Here is a 21006-nt window from a genome sequence, read left to right as displayed (position 1 = left end):
CGGCAAATGGTGGAATTTGAATTCAATTAAAAAAAAATGGAATTAAGTGACGGACGACAAAACTATTGTCAATTGTTGAAAAACTCCTTCAGTTTCCTTCCTTAAAGATCATTAGTAGTGTTTTTACTTGACCTGGCCTGCATGTGGGTCACAGCAATGTGAATGATTCCTAATTGCCTTCTGGGCAATTTGGAGTGGGCAATATATGCTGGCCTAGCATTTATGAATTAAAAAAAGAACAAAGTGTGTAGATCAGAACAATCTAGTGCTTTTACTGAGAAAAGGTAACCTTGTCACCAGTTATTAACAGAGAGCAGAAAAGCCACTCCAGGACTCTGCAGCGGTGAGTATCTCTGGGAATACTCAAGGTTATCTACTGAAATTGCTGCTCGTGCAGTTTGAAAGGATGCCAGACTGCCTTGGCTGTGCAGCATAAAATGTAATGTGACTTTTTGTTGAGAGCTCAATATCAGCTTTAATAGAAAACCAAAAAGCAGTTGAAGTCTTTAAACATAATAACAGAAGAAGGCCATTCAACCCATTGAGCCTGCTTCAACATTCAGTACGATCATAGCTGATTGTCTCTGTTATTTCCACTTTCCCACAATATCTCCATGTTTCTTAATAACTGTCTTGAACAACAACTGAGCTTCTGCAGCCCTTGGGTGTTTTACAATCGAAAGATTCAGCAGAATTTGAGTGAAGAAATTTCTTATCTCAATCTTAATAGGCGATAGCCTAGTCGTATTATTAATCATGTGCCGGGGACCTAGATACAAAGTCCATCATGGCAGATGGTGAAATTTGAATTCAATTAAATAAAACCTGCAAGTAAGTATCTAATGATGACTATGAATCCTTGTTGATTTACTGGTTGATTTACCATCTGGTTTACTAATATCCTGAATGGAAGGAAACTGCCATCCTTACCTTGTCTGGCCTACGTGTGACTCCAGACTCTCAGCTGTGTGGTTGACTCTCAACTGTCCTTTGGGAAATTAGGATGAGTAATAAGTGCTCACCTAGCCAATTATGTCCTCATCGTGTAAATTTTTTAAAAATTGGCATGCCCTTTTTTCTGAGACTATTATGCTGGTTCTCGACTCACCATCCAGCGGATATGTGCTAACCATATCCACCATATCTCATCCTGTCAGAATTTTCAGTTTCAATGATATCAGTTCTCTTTCTTTGAAGCTGTAACAAATATAGACCCAGTTGCCTTCATCTCTCCTTGTAAGAGAATCCCACTAGCCCAAGGATTAATCTGGTGAATCTCCATTGCAGTCGTTCTCTGGCTAGTCTGAAGGTGATCCTTTGCTCTTAGCTAAGTCCTCTGGGGGCTGAAGCATTTACAAAGGACAGTGCAGGAACAGGCTCTTTGGCCCACCAAGACTGCACCAACCCATAATGCCTTTCCACACAAAGTCATTTTCCCTCTGTGGTCTGTATTCTTCTGTATCCTGCCTGTGCATGCATCTTAATCGTTGCTATTGTAATTGCCTCCAGCTCCTTTGGCAGTGCATTACATGCACTTACTGCCCTTTTTTTGTTTAAAAACAAAACACCTACTTCTGATATCTCCTTTAAACTTACTGAGTTTACCTGAAACCTCTAACCCCATGTAATTGACATTGCTACCCTTGGACAAAGACTATCTATTCTATTCATGCCTCTCATAATTCTGTAAACTTCTTTCTTTAGAAGTTGAAGTGCAAACAAACTACATTTGTCCAGTCTCTTCACACAGCTGATACCTTCCAAACCAGGCAACATCCTGGCAAACTGTTTCTGTACCCTCTCCAAAGCTTCCACATCCTTCTGGTATTGTGGAGAACAGATGTATAAGTTATTCCAAATGTGGCCGCACTAAAGTTCTGAGTCTGCAACGTGACTTACGAAGTTTTATACTCTGTTGCAATTGATGAAGGCAAGCATGACATGTGCCTTCTTGACCATCTTTTCCAGTCATATCACTTTCAGGGAACAGTGGACCTATGTGCCTAGATCTCTCAATGCTACTAAGGGTTCTGCCACTTACTGTGTACTTCTCTCTTACATTTAGATCTCCCAAAATACATCACCTTGTATTTGTCCAGGTTAACTCCATCTGCCATTTTTCTACCCAATGTCCAGCCTATCCTGCTGTATCCTGTGACAATCCTCCTCACGATCTGCAGCACCCCCAATCTTTGTGTTATCCGCAAACTTACTAATCAGGCCACTTGCATTCTCCTCCAAATCATTTATATTTACTACAAGCAACAGGGATCCTGGCACTGATTCCTTTAGAACACAACTGGTCACAAATCCCCACTCTGAAACACACTGTTCCATATCCACTCTGTCTTCTATGACTACGCCAGTTCTGTATCCATCTTAACATCTATCGCAGATCCCATGTGACTTCACCTTCTGTATCAGTTTGCCACGAAAGACTGTGTCAAAGGCCTTGCAAAAATCTATGTTAACAATTATCTATCTCCCTACTCTCATCAACCATTTTTGTTACTTCATCAGAAATCAACTCAATTGCATTTGAGAGTCACGGTCTTACATAAGATCTAAGAGCAGGAGTAGGCCATATTTGTGCACAAAATCTTTCACTAATAATTCCATACTTTTCCAAATGTGAGTAAATCTTATCTCCTAAGAGTCTTCTCCAATAACTTTCCGACCACTGACATAAAGCTTATCAACCTGTAATTTCCCAGATTATTCCTGTTGCCCTTCTTAAACAAAGGAACAACTTTGGCTCTTCTCCAGTCCTCTGGGACCTCTCCTGTGACTAAAAAGGGTACAAACATTTTGTTACAAGTCCCCAACAATTTCCTCTCCTGCCTCTCTCAGCATTGTGATAGATCTCATCAGGTCTAAGGGACTTGTCTATCTTAATGCTTTTCAAACGCCCAAAACCACTTTTTTAAAATATACTGACATTTCCCAGTACATCAACTTAGACATCCTGAGACTCACCATCCACCATGTTCTTCTCCTTTGTAAATACCAACGCAAAGTATTTGTTAAGGATCTCAGGCCCGTCCTCTGGCTCCATGCATAAATTCCCTGAAGTGTGTTTGGATGTGGCTCATATCAGACCATTTGGATCAGCTGGAGAAGTAGTTTAAAAATCACGGAGGGGCATTTAGGAGGCACAGAGTGTGATGAATAGTAGCTTCAGAGAAATGGTCAAACTGCAGGTACAGTCAGGTAGATGAGTGACCCTCAGAAGAGGGAGGAAGGTAGTATAAGAGTCTCCTGTGGCTATCCCTCTCTCAAATAAATATAACATTTTGGATATAGTTGGGAGGATAACCCCTCAAAAGAAAATAGCTGTGACAGCCGGGTCTTGGGCAGGTTAAGTGAGATTTGTCAAGGTTAAATGGACAATTGTGATAGTGGACTCTCCAGTCAGGGGCACAGACAGATGATTCTGTAGCAATGAGTGAGACTCCAGGATGGTTTGTTGTGTCTCTGGTGCCAGGGTCAAGGATGTCTTGGAGTGGTTGTGCCAAATTATCAAAAGAAAGAGAGAGCACCCAGAGGTCATTGCACATATTGATACCAACAACCGAGATAGAGAAAGCGATGCAGTTCTGCAGAGTGAATGGAGGAAATTTGGCAGGAGCTTAAAAAATAGTACAAGGATAGTTATCTCTAGATTACTTCTGGTGCCACGTATTAGTGAAAGGCAGGGGATGATCGGGCAGATTAATGAGTGGCTGAGAAGATGGTGCAGAGGGCAGGGATTCACATTGTTGAATCATTGGGATCTCTTCTGGGGCTGACATGACATGTACAAGAGGGATGGGTTGCACCTAAACTGGATGGATTCTGGTGGGGAGATTTTTAAGAGCTGCTTGGGAGGATACAAACTAGTATTTGTAGAGGGGGGAAGAGATTTTAAGCAGTAGTGAAAATAGAGAGGGGGTTGAGGATTGATTCATTTACTGTTACGTGTACCAAGATGGTGTAAAGTGTTGTTTTGCATGCTACACAAGCAGATCATACAGTACAAAAAGCATCAGGATAGCAGAACACCGTGCAGAATACAGTGTTACAGCCGCAAAGAAGGTGTAGACAGAAATCAGAATTAACATTTAAGAGGTCTGTTGAAATGTCTGATAACAGTAGGGGAGAAGCTGTTCTTGAATCTATTCATGTGTATTCACACTTCTGTATCTTCTGCCAGATGGAAGAGTGTGGAAGAGAATATGTGTGGGATGGAAGAGGTCTTTGATTATATTGGTTGTATTCCCATGGCAGCAGAAGGATAGATGGAGTCAATTAATGATTTGGAAGGTAAAAGAAGTAAGTTAAATAGACAAGAGAGGCAAAGATTACAGAGAACAAGGTAAAAGTGAAGAATTAAACTGCATTTATTTCAATGCAAGAGGCCTGACAGGTAAAGCAGGTCAACTTAGGCCATGGATGGGAACTTAGGACTGGGATATCATTGTTGTTACAGAAACAGCTGATGGATGGATAGGATTGGCAGCTTAATGTTCCAGGGTATAGATTTTATAGGAAAGATATAAAAAGGGAGGCAAGACAGAAGGGAGAGTGGTGTTTTTGATTCAGGAAAACGTTATTCCTGTACTTTGAGTATTCCTGAAGGATTCCTGATGAAGAGCTTATTCCTGAAACGTTGATGCTCCTGCTCCTCTGATGCTGCCTGACCTGCTGTGCTTTTCCAGCACCATACTCATGACTCTGACCTCTAGCATCTGCAGTCCTCACTTGCTCCTCATCCATTCCTGGGGGATTGTGCAGTGAAGATACATGGGTGGAACTGAGAAATAAATGAGACTAATTTGCTTTGGGAAACCTGGTTGGCATGGATAGATTGGATTGAAGGGTCTGTTTCCGTGTTGTATGACTCTTTGCTCTATTACTCCTGATTGTTCTGGCCCTAATTCCTAGACTATGCCCAGAGTTCTAGAATTTCCAACCAGTGGGAAAAAGTTGTTCGTCGTCTACCCTGTCTTTTCCTATTAACATCTTGAAAACTCCAATCAGATCATCCCTTAAGCTTCTAAATTCTTGAGAAAGTAGGCAACTTTTTAAATAACCTTTCCCCATTTCCTGAACTTCAGGGATTAAGTTATTATTTTTATAAACCTATACTGTACTTCTCCCAAGACCAGTATATCTTTCCTAAGGTGTGGTGCCCGGGTCTGCTCTCGGGAGTCCAAGTAGAGTCTAACCGGGGTTTTGTGTAATTGCAGCAAAACTTCTGCATCCTTGTCCTCCAGTCCTCTCGATATAAAGACCAGCATTGCTTTAGCTTTCTTGATTAGTTTCAAAACCTGGAATTTTAAAGATGTATGCACCTTAACCCTCAAGCCTCTTTTGGACATGCACTAATCCCTTCTGGAAGGTACCCTGATCTATGCTATTTCCACATTTGCTTATGTTAACTCCAGCTGCCACAGCTTTGCTTGTTCTATCAACATCCCTTTGTGATTTTATGCAATCATCTACATTGTCTACAATGCTGCCTAACTTTGTGTCATCAGCAAACTGCCACAAGAAGAAGAAACAGGAGTGTCATCAAAAAAATTCAAAAGCATTGTTAATTTAAATGAGCAGTTAATTAAAATGAATATTAACGACTTTTAAAAATTTCAAGTAGTAAATCTTAATAAAGCCAAATTTTACCTTTTTGTCTGAGAAGCAAAGTTAGAGAGAAAAGAATCAGCCCAAATTGATGATCACCGTGGAATGAGAATGTATCTGAGATCAAGCTAAGCAGTTGAGGGGTGGATTTCAAACAGAAATAGAAACTCAAAACTGGACATCATGAGGCACCCCCATTGTCAACAGCAGGATTTCATTCGACTGCAAGCTGTAACCTCAAGGCTCAGCATTTTTCTACTCTGCCATTGCTGTCAAGTTGTGGAATGTACGCTAATTCAGTGAAGAATGTAGGAGGGTGTGCCAGATATACTTAAAAATGTAGTTCAAAAATCTGGTGAAGTTACAAACATGAATAAAAAGTGCTAACTCCAGAGGAGCATCTATTGTACATCGGACGGCACGGTGGCACAGTGGTTAGCACTGTTGCCTCACAGCGCTAGAGACCTGGGTTCAACTCCCACCTCAGGCAACTGTCTGTGTGGAGTTTGCACATTCTCCCCGTGTCTGCGTGGGTTTCCTCCGGGTGCTCCGGTTTCCTCCCACAGTCTAAAGTTGTGCAGTCTAGGTGAATTGGCCATGCTAAATTGCCCATAGTGTTAGGTGTAGGGGAATGGGTCTGTGTGGGTTGCTATTCGGAGGGTCGGTATGGACTCGTTGGGCCGAAGGGCCTGTTTCCACACTGTAAGTAATCTAATCTAATCAAATAAAGTCCCAACAATGATCCCTGGGGCACATCATTTTCAACTTGTCTAATTTGATAAATGTCCAGCTATTTCCAATCTTTCCCTGTTTCTAATCTTTTAGACAACGTCTAATCAATGTGACCAAGGACCCATCAATCCTAAACATTTCTAATTTGCTCACAACCTGCAATGTGGCACGGTATCAAAAGCTTTCTGAAAGTCCAAATATACAGATAGTCCTGCTATAATGCGTCTTTCGTTAACGCAAATTGGCTGTAACATGATTGGGTGAAAAAAAATGTTTTTCTAAAACGTGAACTGCAAAGTGTGTATGGACTATAATGCAAGTGTATTTGTATTGCACAATTTTTGTCTAGTGCAGGGTTGTGCAAGAAAGCGGCTATTGCGTAATAGCAAAACTACCTGGTCCCTCATCCACTGCCAGTGTCATCTCCTGCAGGAACACAATTAAGTTTGTCAGGTATGACCTGCGCTTGACAAAGCAATGTTGTCTGTCTCGTATTTACATTTTTTTTCCAAAGTGTATATTTACCTTATTCTTTATTATGGCCTCCATCAGTTTTCCCACAGTTGATGTCAAGTTGACCGATCCCGAGTTATCCTTTGTGCCTTTTTTAAACCATTTGCAATCCTCCAGTGCCCCGAGATTAATCCTGTGTTGAGATAGGCCTGGAAAGTTTCTGTAAACGGATCCACAATTTGCTCCCTGAACGCACTGAGCAACCTAGGGTGCACTCCATCCAGGTCTGGTGGCTTCTCTACCTGGAGTGCTGCCAGCTTTTTTTAGTACCTCTTCTTTATCTATCACTATACTATTCAGTTGCTCAACTAGGCTATTGTCACCATCTTCTAATTTGGTAAAGACCAAAGCAAAGAATTAATTTAATACTTCTGTTATATCCTTTGCTTCAGTAAGCAGGTTATCTGCTTGTTCCTGATGAGACACACTCTATCCTTCACTCATCTTTTACTCTGAACATGTTTGAAGAGCATTTCACTATTTGTTTTAGCGCAGCCTGCCATCGTTCCCTTATGCTTCTTCTTACCCTTCCTTATTCCAATCATAGACTCTCTCCTGCATTTGAAATACTGCTTATTCTATTACTATTATTATTCCGGTATGCATCATGTGTCTGCTCTTTCTTCCTTACTTTCTCATCAATATCCTTAATCATCCAGGGTACCCAAGCTTCCAATATTCAGTATTTATGAATAACCATGAATAACTGTAATCATGGAAAGTACTTGAATTGTGTTGTGTCAATTCATATTATTGGGATGTTCCAAAATCCTTTACAGCCAATTAAATACTTATGAAATGTCTCATACAACAAAAGCAACACCACAACAAGGCCCTGCAAGCAGCCATGTAGTAATTATCTAAAAATTTGTTCTCCAGTTATGCAAATAGAGGATTAAATATTGGCCAGGACACCAAGGCTGAATTATCCTGCTCCTCTGAAGTATTGTTTCGAGGCCTTTTGCATCCATCTGAATGAGTAGACGAAGCCTCAGTTACCTGAAAAATGGCATCTCTGCTGCAGAAAGCTATCACTCAGCACTGCACTGAAAAGTCACCGAAGATTTTGTGTTCAAGGCTCTGGAGTTAATCTTGAACACCCAATGTTTTGACTTGGGTGAGTGTGTTACTGATTGAGCCACAGCTGATATCACACAGAAATCTTGGCCTTTTCAAATAAATTTCCCTCACCTACTTGGAGGGTATTAGTTAACTCAGCATAGAAACAGGAATAAACCCCTTACCTGCAGCAATCAGACTTTGCTGTTTGTTGAGCCATCCTGCTCTGTACAGCCTGAGGGTTTTTTTTTGAACAATCAGAAAATCCTCCACCTTAATGTTTCCTTCCCTCTGAGTGATGCAGAAGCAACCAGTTGTGTTTTTAAAAATTCACTTCGGCTTATTTATTTTATTGAAAAACACATCTCCAGAGAATATTTATATCAGCAATGGGAGGCCATTTTGAAAATGGACTACTTGATGTTTTGAAAATTCTCAAAAGAATATTTGAGAACTCCACAATTTGAAATATCTTTTTTCAAAATTCTTTATATTGCAAGGAAGCTGTTTTAAGCAGAAACTCTAGCATCAAGATGTAAGCTTGATATTTTCAGTGCCCTGGCAGTGCTACAAGTTCAGTAATGGCCAAGGATATTTCATTTGACCATGCCCAGCAATCTTCAGTGACAAAATAGAAGAGAACTTGAAGATAAAGGCAAAAATACTGCTGATGCTAAAGATCTGAAGTAAAGATGGGGAATATTGGTGTGCTTTCAGTACTTCCTGTGTTTACTTCCTTATTACTGTGTTTTTCCTGAATATTGTGATCGTTTTGGGAAATAATATAATTGCTGGGATTGATCTAGTTGTATCAAATCCATTTTACTCAGATAAAGCACATAATCATCCTGCAATTGAAATGGCGTCTTGCAAAACTCCGTTTGCAACACTGGCCACTCAACCCACTGGCCATGTACTCCCACTCCCACCCTATTCCATCTTGATATTTCAGCATATTCTTCAATCCCTTTCTCCTATCACCTGATGAAGGAGTATCGCTCCGAAAGCTAGTGTGCTTCCAATTAAACCTTTTGGACTATAACCTGCTGTTGTGTGATTTTTAACATTGTACACCCCAGTCCAACACCGGCATCTCCAAATCATTTCTCCCTTCTGGTTGTGTAGTTTCCACATAATGAGCAATGTCAACTTTGTCACTGCTTTTGTTTCTGACTCTACCTGTTTCTGATACTCTTAGGGTATCCATCAGATTTTCGATCCATGAATTAATGTTCATCAGTTTGTGTGGTGTCAACTCAGCATTGCATACTCATGGGAAGCATTGTAACCTGTAACATTGACATTATATTCACATCCAGATTCCAACAAAGAGGACAGCACTGGCTGTGGATCTCACCCACATTGGGATCAAAATCTCTCTTTATAAGAAATGGACGTCAATGATAAATGTGTAACTTTCTCAATGAAGATTTTGGCACAAGTAGAAAGTTGCTCACAACTTGGAACTTAGCTTACTGAGGAGATTCAAAGAAAAAGCTGTGAGCAGGCTTTTGAGTTTGTGGTACAGGTGCATGGGCAATATTGGCAGAATGGGGATTAGCTGAGATTTGATGTTTAGTCTTGTGGCCTTAAACTAGGCAGAAGTTTAAATCAATCTGAAAACAGAAAATGTTGGCAAGGCCCAGCAGATCAGATAGCATAGAAACCGTTGACATTTCAGATCGGAGATCTTTCCTCAGTGGTTTAAGCAAAATGTATGTAAACACACATGACCAGTATGCTAATTGAAACGCAAACATTTGCAGTTAGTATTTGATGAACGTAGCAGTTTTAAATGTCTGATATTATTCCCTAGCTATCCATGTATGGGAGCATCTCACACTCTCAAAGGTGCTATTTGCCATCTTGAAGCACATCACTTGTATCTTTTATAGTAATGATGTAAAGTGGAGTTATTAGCACATTGTCATTGCCTATTAGCTCTCATTTTTCACCAGCTCTCGAGTACTGTGTTTTATAAGGTAGCCTGTGTCCAAACATTTTATAGAATCATAAAGTAGGAAACGAGAAGAGGCTTTTTGGCCCATTGTATCTGTACTAACCAAGAAAGTACTCGGAGAATCCCTAATGTGTGGGAGCAGGCCATTCAGCTCATTGAGTCCATACCGGCCCTCTGAAAAACCCAGACCCACCCCTCAACCTATCCCTTTAACCCTGCACTTCCCATGGTTAATCCAGCTAGCCAGTACAACCCTGAACACTATGGGAAATTTGGCATAGCGAATTCCCCCTAGCATGCACATCTTTGGGCTGTGGGAGGAAACCCACAGGGAGAATGTGCAAACCACACAGTCGTCTGAAGGTGGAATCAAACACAGGTTTCTTGTGCTAAGAGGCAGCTGTGCTAACCACTGAGCCACCATAATGTCCAATGTCATCTCAGCATTTGGTCTGTAACCTTGTAGTTTATAGCTCCTCAGTTGTATATCCATAACTCATTCATATATCCACCAACCTCTGGGTGGAAAAACATCTCCTCCAAATTCCCCTGTGATTCTAATTATGTTCATGCCTCTTGATTCATGATGTCTCAATTCTCCTTTCTTTATCCATCTCTCTCCCCTCAATGTCCTCTTCAAATATATCTAGTCATCAGACCCAAAAGGTTTTAGTCCTCATAAGTGGCCACATCCTCAGAAATCTCCAGAGTATCACCTCTACTTGCATCTTTCCTGCAATTCAGAACTGTAAACAGCCTTCCTAGTGCATAAGGTAAAACATTCAAAGACTAATCTTGCAAAATTCCACCATTGGAGGAACAGGACAAATAAGATACCTTGTTTGAAATTTAAACAAAGCCTGGCAGTTAATTGTAAATCTGCATTACTTGTTTCGTTCACCATGGCAATGCCTCTATCAATCACAATCTATTTGCTACCCAATCAATATGCACCCCTCATGCAATATAAATGATGTTTTCTTTTTGAGAATTTTCCTGATGTGTAAGACAATAAGCTTTGTCAAAATATCTTTTCTCAATACTATTGTGCACCACTGAACACTATTGGTTATGTTAAAGGAGGTATATAAATTGTTACTTGTTCTCCCTTCCCCTCACCTAATGAGAATTTTGGGCAAGTTATCAGATGCCATTATATTACAGGGAGTCCGCAATTTGTGAATATTCAACTTATGAAGTTATGAACGTGAGCTCTCACGGGTGCAATTTTAAAGATCTGCCATGTGACGGTTTCCTACATTTTGGTCTACTCCTTTATATTGTCCTGCACTGTATTCTGACTTAAGTGCAATTAGACTTACGAATGGAGTCCAGGTACCCACTAAATGCATCAGAATAGTTAGCTTGTCCAGTCAAGTGGATTAAATTTTAATAGTATATTGAGTTTTATTAGCTATCAAACCATATCTTAGGCACCACAAGAATGGTTGTGTCTTACTGCTTCATAATTTGATTGTTAGTTTATAAAGAAAGTTAGAATAACTTTTTTTTCCTTTTATTGTTTAATCTTTCTTCACCTTTGTAGTTTGCTTGCTGTGCATAACTTTACATTGAGCTAAGTGTTCAAATTTGCATTTCCTGGTTTAAAGTCTCCATGTCACAGTGAAATTTCTTCAAGTTGAGTGAGGAGCCCTATCAAATCATGTCTCGCGAACTTGATTAAGTTTTTTTTGAAGAAGTAACAAAGTGGATTGATGAGGACAGAGAGGTAGACATGATTTCTATGGACTTCAGTAAGGTGTTCGACAAGATTCCTCATGAAAGACTGGTTAGCAAGGTTAGATCTCATCGAACACAGGGAGAAGTAGCTATTTGGATGCAGAACTAGCTTGAAGGTAGAAGATAGGGTGGTGATGGAGGGTTGCTTTTCAGACTGGAGGCCTGTGACCTCTGGTGTGTCACAAGGATTGGTGCTGGGTCCACTATTTTTCATTATTTATATAAATAATTTGGATGTGAACAGAGGAGGTATGTTAGTAAGTTTGCAGATGACACCAAAATTGGAGGTGTAGTGGACAATGAAGAAGGTTACCTCCGAGTCCAACAGAATCTTGATAAGGTGGGTCAGTGGGTTGAGGAGTGGCAGATGGAATTTAATCTTGTTAAATGTGAGGTGCTGCATTTTGGCAAAGCAAATCAGAGCAGGACGTCATGGTAAGGTCCATGGGAATGTTGCTGAACAAAGAGACCTTGGAGTACCTTCAAAGTATAGTTGCAGGTAGATAGGATGGTGAAGAAGGCTTTTAGTATGCTTTCCTTTAGTGGTCAGAGTATTGAGTATAGGAGTTGGGAGGTCATGTTGCAGCTGTATAGGGAAATTGGTTAGGCCACTGTTGTAATATTGCGTGCAGTTCTGGTCTCCTTCCTATCAGCAGGATGTTGTGAAAGTTAAAAAGGTTCAGAAATTTACAAGGATATTGCCAGGGTTGGAGGATTTGAGCTATAGGGAGCTGCTGAACAGGCTGGAGCTGTTTTCCCTGGAGCGTCGGAGGCTGAGGGGATGACCTTAGAGGTTTATAGAGTCATGAGGGGTATGCATAGGATAAATGGACAAGAACTTTTCCCTGGGGTGGGGGAGTCCAGAACTGGAGGGCATAGGTCTCTTTTATACCTTTCCCCTCTCACCCTAAACCTAAGTGGCAACTTTTTCATGCAGAGGATGGTGTGTGCATAGAATGAGCTGCCAGAGGAAGTGGTGGAGGCTGGTACAATTACTGCATTGAAAAGGCATCTGGATGGGTATATGAGTACATAGAACATAGAAGAATACAGCGCAGTACAGGCCCTTCGGCCCTCGATGTTGCGCCAATCCAAGCCCACCTAACCTACACTAGCCCACTATCCTCCATATGCCTATCCAATGCCCGCTTAAATGCCCATAATGAGGGAGAGTCCACCACTGCTACTGGCAGGGCATTCCATGAACTCACGACTCGCTGAGTAAAGAACCTACCCCTAACATCTGTCCTATACCTACCCCCCCTTAATTTAAAGCTATGCCCCCTTGCAATAGCTGACTCCATACGAGGAAAAAGATTCTCACTGTCGACCCTATCTAAACCCCTAATCATCTTATACACCTCTATCAAGTCACCCCTAAACCTTCTTTTCTCCAATGAAAACAACCCCAAGTGCCTCAGCCTTTCCTCATACGATCTTTCTACCATACCAGGCAACATCCTGGTAAACCTCCTCTGCACCCGTTCCAGTGCCTCCACATCCTTCCTATAGTATGGCGACCAAAACTGCACACAATACTCCAGATGTGGCCGCACCAGAGTCTTATACAACTGCAACATGACCTCAGTACTCCGGAACTCAATTCCTCTACCAATAAAAGCCAGTACACCATATGCCTTCTTCACCGCACTATTTACCTGGGTGGCAACTTTCAAAGATTTGTGTACATGGACACCAAGATCCCTCTGCTCATCCACACTACCAAGTATCCGACCGTTAGCCCAGTACCCCATCTTTTTATTACTCTTACCAAAGTGAATCACCTCACACTTAGCTACATTGAACTCCATTTGCCACCTTTCTGCCCAGTTCTGCAGCTTATCTATATCCCGCTGTAACCTGCCACATCCTTCCTCACTGTCTACAACTCCTCCGACTTTCGTATCATCCGCAAACTTGCTCACCCAACTTTCTAACCCCTCCTCCAGGTCATTTATAAAAATTACAAACAGCAATGGTCCCAAAACAGATCCTTGCGGAACACCGCTAGTGACGGCACTCCAAGATGAACCTTTGCCATCAACTACTACCCTCTGTCTTCTTCCAGCCAGCCAACTCCTAATCCAAACCTCCAACTCACCCTCAATGCCATACCTCCGTATTTTTTGCAGTAGTCTACCATGGGGAACCTTATCAAACGCCTTACTAAAATCCATATACACCACATCTACCGCTTTCCCCTCGTCCACCTCCTTAGTCACCTTCTCAAAGAATTCAATAAGGTTTGTGAGGCACGACCTGCCCTTCACAAAACCATGCTGACTATCCTTGATCACATTATTCCTATCCAGATGTTCATAAATCCTATCCCTTACAATTCTCTCTAAGATTTTGCCCACAACAGAAGTGAGACTCACCGGCCTATAGTTACTAGGGTTATCCCTACTCCCCTTCTTGAACAAGGGAACCACATTTGCTAGCCTCCAATCTTCTGGCACTACTCCTGTAGACAACGAGGACATAAAAATCAAGGCCAATGGCTCTGCAATCTCCTCCCTTGCTTCCCAGAGAATCCTAGGATAAATGCCATCAGGCCCAGGGGACTTATCTATTTTCACCCTTTCCAGAATTTCCAACACCTCTTCTCTGCATACCTCAAAGCCATCCATTCTACTTAATTGTGACTCAGTACTCACATTGACAACAATGTCCTGTTCCTGATTGAATACTGACGAAAAGTATTCATTCAGTGTCTCCCCAATCTCTTCAGCCTCCACACGCAACTTCCCACTACTATCCTTGACTGGACCTATTCCTACCCTAGTCATTCTTTTATTCCTGACATACCTATAGAAAGCCTTAGAGTTTTCCCTAATCCTACCAACTAAGGACCTTTCATGTCCCCTCCTTGCTGCTCTTAGCTCTCTCTTCAGGTCCTTCCTGGCTACCTTATAACTCTCAATCGCCCCAATTGAACCTTCACGCCTCATCTTTACATAGGCCGCCCTCTTCCATTTAACAAGGGATTCCAATTCCTTATTAAACCACGGCTCCCTCACACGACCCTTTCCTCCCTGCCTGACGGGCACATACTTATCAAGGGCACTCAATAGTTGCTCCTTGAACAAGCTCCACATATCAATTACACCCTTGCCTTGAAGCTTACTTTTCCAGGCCACACATCCTAAGTCATGCCTCACAGCATCATAATTTCCCTGCCCCCATCTATAACTCTTGCCCTGTAGTGCACACTTATCCCTCTCCATCACTAGAGTAAAGGTCACCGAATTGTGGTCACTGTCCCCAAAGTGCTCACCTACCTCTAATTCTAACACCTGGCCTGGTTCATTACCCAGAACCAAATCCAGTATGGCCTCACCTCTTGTTGGCCTATCTACATATTGTGTCAGGAAACCCTCCTGCACACATTGGACAAACACTGACCCATCTAACGAACTTGAGCTATAGCTTTCCCAATTAATATCAGGAAAGTTAAAGTCCCCCATAACAACCATCCTATTACTTTCACTCTTCTCTTGAATCATCCTCGCAATCCTTTCTTCTACGTTTCTAGGACTATTAGGAGGCCTGTAAAAAAACTCCTAACAGGGTGAGCTCACCTTTCCTATTCCTAACCTCAGCCCAAACTACCTCAGATGGCGAGTCTTCATCCATCGTCCTTTCCACAGCTGTAATACTATCTTTGACAAGCAATGCCACACCTCCCCCTCTTTTACCCCACCTCTGACCCTACTAAAACATTTAAACCCTGGAACCTGCAACAGCCAATCCTGTCCCTGTTCTACCCATGTCTCCGTAATAGCCACAACATCGAAGTCCCAGGTACCAACCCACGCTGCAAGTTCACCTACCTTATTTCGTATACTTCTTGCATTGAAGTATACACACTTCAAACCACTTTCCTGTTTACAGGCACCCTCCTTTGAAATTGATGCCATGTTCCTAACCTCCCTACACTCCAGGTCCTGCACCCTAAAGCTACAGTCTGGGTTCCCATGCCCCTGCAGAGTTACTTTAAACCCCCCCCAGCCAAGAGCACTAGCAAACCTCCCACCAAGGATACTGGTGCCCCTCAGGTTCAGGTGTAGACCATCCTGTTTATAGAGGCCCCACCTTCCCCAGAAAGAACCCCAGTTATCCAAATACCGGAATCCCTCCCTCCTGCACCATCCCTGTAGCCACGCATTTAACTGTTCTCTCTCCCTATTCCTCGACTCTCTATCACGTGGCACGGGTAACAAACCAGAGACAACAACTCTGTTCGTTCTAACTCTGAGCTTCCAACCTAGCTCCCTGAAAGCCTGCCTAACATCCTCAGCGCTCCTCCTACCTATGTCATTGGTGCCAATGTGGACCACGACTTCGGGCTGCTCCCCCTCCCCCTTAAGGACCCGGAAAACACGATCAGAGACATCACGTACCCTTGCACCTGGGAGGCAACATACCAAACGTGAGTCTCTCTCGTTCCCATAAAACCTCCTATCTGTGCCCCGAACTATCGAGTCCCCAATTAGTATTGCTCTGCTCTTCTCCACCCTTCCCTTCTGAGTAACGGGGACAGGCTCCGTGCCAGAGGCCTGAGCCCCGTTACTTGCCCCTGGTAAGTCATCCCCCCCACAAGTATCCAAAACGGTATACTTGTTCTTGGGAACGGCCGCAGGGGGTCCCTGCACTGGCTGCTTCCTCCCAGTCCCCCTCACTGTCACCCATCTATCTGCCATCTTTGGAGTTACTACTTCCCTAAAGCTCCGATCTATGACCCCCTCTGCCTCCCGAATGATCCTAAGTTCATCCAACTCCAGCTCCAGTTCCCTAACACGGTAGGAAGGGTTTAGAGGGATATGGGTCAAGTGTTGACAAATGGGACTAGATTAGGTTAGGATATCTCATCGTCATGGACAGGTTGGATAGAAGGGTCTGTTTCTGTGCTGTACTTCTCTATGACTCTAACTGTATCTGTTGAGGGCACCTGAGTGTATTAGACTTCCGATATCTACAATTTGTAGCTTGAAAGCCTGAGAGTAGTCTGGGGCCATTGTGTGTCATTGATACGACTTCTGGGCTAATCTATTGTGAAAACTTCAAAAGGTACACAGGGATTTCTCAAAATTTTATTGTGACTTTTCTGAGCACTGTTGGAATCAGAGTGAAAGCTGATGGCTGTCTGAAATTGGTGAGGTTACTTCAGTTTCTTAAAATGTAAGTATTAATTTCAAATGGTTATGGACATGCTCCATTAACAACCACTTATTTATGTAGTGCCTTTAATATAATGAAACCTTCCAAAGTGTTTCTCAGGGCCATTATTGAGAACAATTTGACATCAAATGATGAAGGGGATATTAGGGCAAATGATCAAATGCATGATCTTAAAGATTAATTTAAAAGGCAGGAAGAGCAGTTTGGGGAAGGAATTTCGAATTCAGTGCCTTGGTATATAAGGGCATGGCTACCAGAATTGGAGCAATGCTGATAACTTGGAAGGTTGTCAACTGGAAAAGGCTCCAGCATTAGCAAGGAGTGAGGCCGTGGAGAGAATTGAAAATGCGAATGAGAAAAATAGTTTTAATATTAATCAAAGTATAACTTCAAAAAGGCAGTAACACCCAAGGTTTGAACAGAACTAGCAACTGATCTTAAATTCAACCAAGTGGTCATCTTTTCTAAGTTATGTAGGTGAGATAATAAGTGCGTTGCACAGAAGAAAAGTAAATCTTTAACTGATTACTTTCTTAAGTAGTAGGAGGCTGAGGTAAAAGAAGTAGGCGACTTGAGAAATATATTTGCATACTGTGGTCGAGACAGTAGTAGTTTGTGGTTTGCAAAGTAAGTATTAGTAGTTTTCCACTGAGGTTTCAGCTGTTGGTTGCAAAACATCCCACACAGTGAACTGTAAAATGTTTGTGTTCTTTTGATCCTGCCCTTTCCCTTTGTATCTTTTCATGCTCAATTTTTGATTTGGCATTTTTGTGAGAATATTTTTGCCAAACCCCATCTTTACACTTGAGATTTAAAGTGTCAAGTAGAAACTCTGTACGAAATTGAATTAAGTGAGTAGTAATGCTGAGATCTGATTTTCCTACCGCTTCGTAACCTGGTCACACATTGATAAGCTTTTGTAATCAGAGATGTGGTTTTGAGAGCTTCAGTGACTGAAATATTGATTGTGCTTGAATTGTTCCAGTTATGGATTACAGAAATCTTCAGAATGGAGTGCACATGATGTTCAACAAAATAGAATCTTGATAAAGGAATGACTTTGTTTGTTTGTTTTCAAGTTGAATGTCAACATATTCAAACAGCCAAATAAAGGTCAGTGTCAAGAATTCGCAAGGTGCAGATACATGGGCAAGATGTATGTGCTTGCAGAACTATTTCTGATTTCTCCTGTCATCTCATCTCCCCAGCATCTTTTTGACCTCCTTTCTATTATCAACTTCGCTTCATTTCAATTTGGGTTGCCTTCAAGTTCCCATCCTCTGACAGTCTAGTTTAAACCCAGACCAATAGTACAACAAATCTCCCTACAAGAATAGCAATCCCAGTACCATTTATGATGTAGCTCATCCAGCTTGTCCAGATCCCACCTTCCCAAGCATGAGTCCCAATTCCACGAATCTGATGTTCTCCCTCCTACATTATTTCTCAAGTTACATATTCAATCAATCACTCCTTCTGTCTTCTGTTTATTGGATGTGCTCTTTAGATATTATGGTTCTTCTTAAATTTTCTTCCTAATTCCCTGAAATCTGCCTTCAAGACATTATCTCTCTCTTCCTACCTATATCACTGGTAGCAATATGGTCCACAACTTCTGCCTGATCACCCTCCCACAGAAGGAAATCCTGCAGCTGTTCTATAACATCCTTTACCTTTTGGAATAATGTTTTGTGCTACGGAAAAGACTATCTGATCTCCTGACTGTGGAATCCTCCATAACTGTTGGTCTTCCATTCTTCTTTCTCCCCTGTACAACTGAGTCACCTGTGGTGCCATGGGCTTGGTTTTGGCTGCACTCTCTTGAGGAACCAGTGTCCTCACCATTTTTCAAAATGAAATACTAATTAGCAAACACAATAGACTTGGGCTCAGAGTACTGTTGCATTACCTAGTTAATTTTCTTAGATTGTGTGATAGTCACCCATTTCTTCTTTGCCAACTTCTAATCTGTGGTGTAACCATGATCCTACACTTGCTATCCAAGTAGACTTCTGCTTTGCAGAAGCATAACAGTGACTCCAGTAGCTGCTCAAGTTCCACAGCCTGAACTCCAGCTTGTGCAGCCAGTGACATTTCCTATAGGTGTACTTGTCAGGGACATGTACGTCTGAGTTGGCGCACATCACAGGACTTGCATTTAACTTTGCCCTTCTGACCTGTCATTCTATAATTCTTAAAAACTTAATTACCCTTAGAATATGAACTTACTATGAACACTTAACATGTTTTCTCAGAAAAAGAGAGGAAAATGTGTCTACAGACTTAAATGCAAACTAAATACTCAAGTCTCACTTTAAAAATCGGAAGTTCTGACCAAGCAGCATCACCAGTAAGCTGCTCTGCCCTTGTGACTTCATGCTGCCAGTGGCATTAGTTGATTTGTGTCGTATTTCTTCTCCCACTCACCTGTAATAGAATCGTAGTCATAGAACACAGAAACAGGCCCTTTGGTCCAACTCGTCCGAACCAACTAGACATCTCCATCTGATTTAAATCCATTTGCCAGCATTTGGCCCATATCCCTCTAAACCCTTCTTATTCATATACCTATCCAGGTATTGTGAACATGACACCTAGGGTCTTCAAAGAAGTGGCTCCTGAGATGGTTGGTTTTAATTATCCATTCATGTTTATAATGCTTCCTCCCCCACTCAAACATTTTATATAAAGATTAGAGTAGTGCTGGAAAAGCACAGCATGTCAGGCAGCATCCAGGGAGCAGGAAAATCGATGTTTCGGGCAAAAGCTCTTCATCAGGATTGAGGCTGGGACCTCGGGGGTGAAGAGAGAAATAGGGAGGTGGGGAGTGGGACTGGGGAGAAGAAAGCTGGGAGTGCAATAAGTGGATGGAAAGGGTAAAGGCACTAGGTCGGAGGGGAGGGTGGAACAGATAGGTGGGAAGGAAGATTGACAGGTGGGACAGGTAATGAGGATGGTGCTGAGCTGGCAGGTTGGAACTGGGGTAAGCTGGGGGAGGGGAAATGAGGAAACTGATGAAGTCCACATTGATGCCTTGGGGTTGAAGGATTCCGAGGCAAGATAAGACATTCTTCCTCCAGGCATCGGATGGTACAGAAGTGGCAATGGAGAAGGTCCAGGACCTGCATACCCTTGGCAGAGGGAGAGGTGAAATGTTCGGCCACGGGGCGTTGGGATTGATTGGTGAGGTGTCCTGTGACCGCAAGAATTGCAAATCCTCCGCCCAGACCTCTCCCCTCACGTCCAACCAAGGCCCCAAAGGAGCCTTCCACATCCATCAAAGCTTCACCTGCACTTCCATACATGTCATTTACTGTACCCGTTACTCCCAATGCGGTGTCCTCTACATTGGGGAGACTGGACGCCTCCTCGCAGAGCACTTCAGGGAACATCTCTGGGACACCCGCATCAATCAACCCCACTGACTCGTTCCGCCATGGAACCCTTTAACCCCATGGCATCGATGTGGACTTCACCAGTTTCCTCATTTCCCCTCTCCCCACTTTACACCAGTTCCAACTTACCAGCTCAGCACTGCCCTCATGACCTTACCACCTGTCAATCTTTCTTCCCATCTGTCTGCTTCTCTCTCCTCTCCAACTTATCACCTTCACCCCCACCTCTCAGCTACCTTCTCCCCAGTCCCACCCCCACCCCCGAGGTTCCCAGCCCCCTTCCTGATGAAGGGCTTTGGCCCGAAACGTCGATTTTCCTGCACCTCGGATGCTGCCTGACCTGCTGTACTTTTCCAGTATTACTCATCTGCAGTACCCACTTTTGCCTAGATATTTTAGACATCTGACTTTAATCTCTTCCCTCTCTTCCTACCCATTCATAATGCTAGAAATCGCTAGACTTTTGCTGTTGAATTCAGTCTTCCATGCTTTCTTCAAGATCCTTCTTGGAAATAAATTCTCATTTTGTTTTTGGTCAACGGTCCTAATAAATTGCATTTTTCTTGCATATTTGTTTTTTAAACCTCTAGTACATCGGCACTGATGTGAATGTACCATGTGTTGCTGTTACCTTCCACCAGCTGACCACTCCAGCCCAGACTTTAGAAAAGGAGTTGTGAATTCCGGGAGGAGAGAGATTTTCAATTAGTAACCGGTTATGAGTAGCGGACAGGAAAGTGGAGTTGAAGCTGAGATGAGATCAGCCATGATGGTAATAAATGACAGAGCGGACTCCAGGAGCTGAAT

General features: G+C 42.4%; 1 protein-coding gene across 6 annotated transcripts in view; it reads left to right on the top strand.

The window, feature by feature from the left end:
* Window positions 1-21006, top strand: part of zbtb47b (zinc finger and BTB domain containing 47b) — a 284308-nt gene that overhangs the window by 123206 nt on the left and 140096 nt on the right. The window contains exon 1 of one of the 6 annotated variants that reach the window (XM_043690836.2): window positions 6703-6804. The exons of the other annotated variants lie outside the window; for them this stretch is intronic. The gene's annotated coding sequence lies outside the window, so the exon portion shown is untranslated. Of the gene's footprint in view, window positions 1-6702; window positions 6805-21006 lie in introns of those variants that run through there. 6 annotated transcript variants of the gene reach the window in all.

The sequence above is a fragment of the Chiloscyllium plagiosum genome, unplaced genomic scaffold (genome assembly GCF_037043375.1).
Source record: "Chiloscyllium plagiosum isolate Xiang-an unplaced genomic scaffold, Cpla_swu_hap1 HiC_scaffold_5, whole genome shotgun sequence".
Classification (NCBI taxonomy): Eukaryota; Metazoa; Chordata; class Chondrichthyes; order Orectolobiformes; family Hemiscylliidae; genus Chiloscyllium; species Chiloscyllium plagiosum.
The sequence above is the reverse complement of the archived record's forward strand: the minus strand, read 5'-3'. Positions and strand labels throughout refer to the sequence as shown.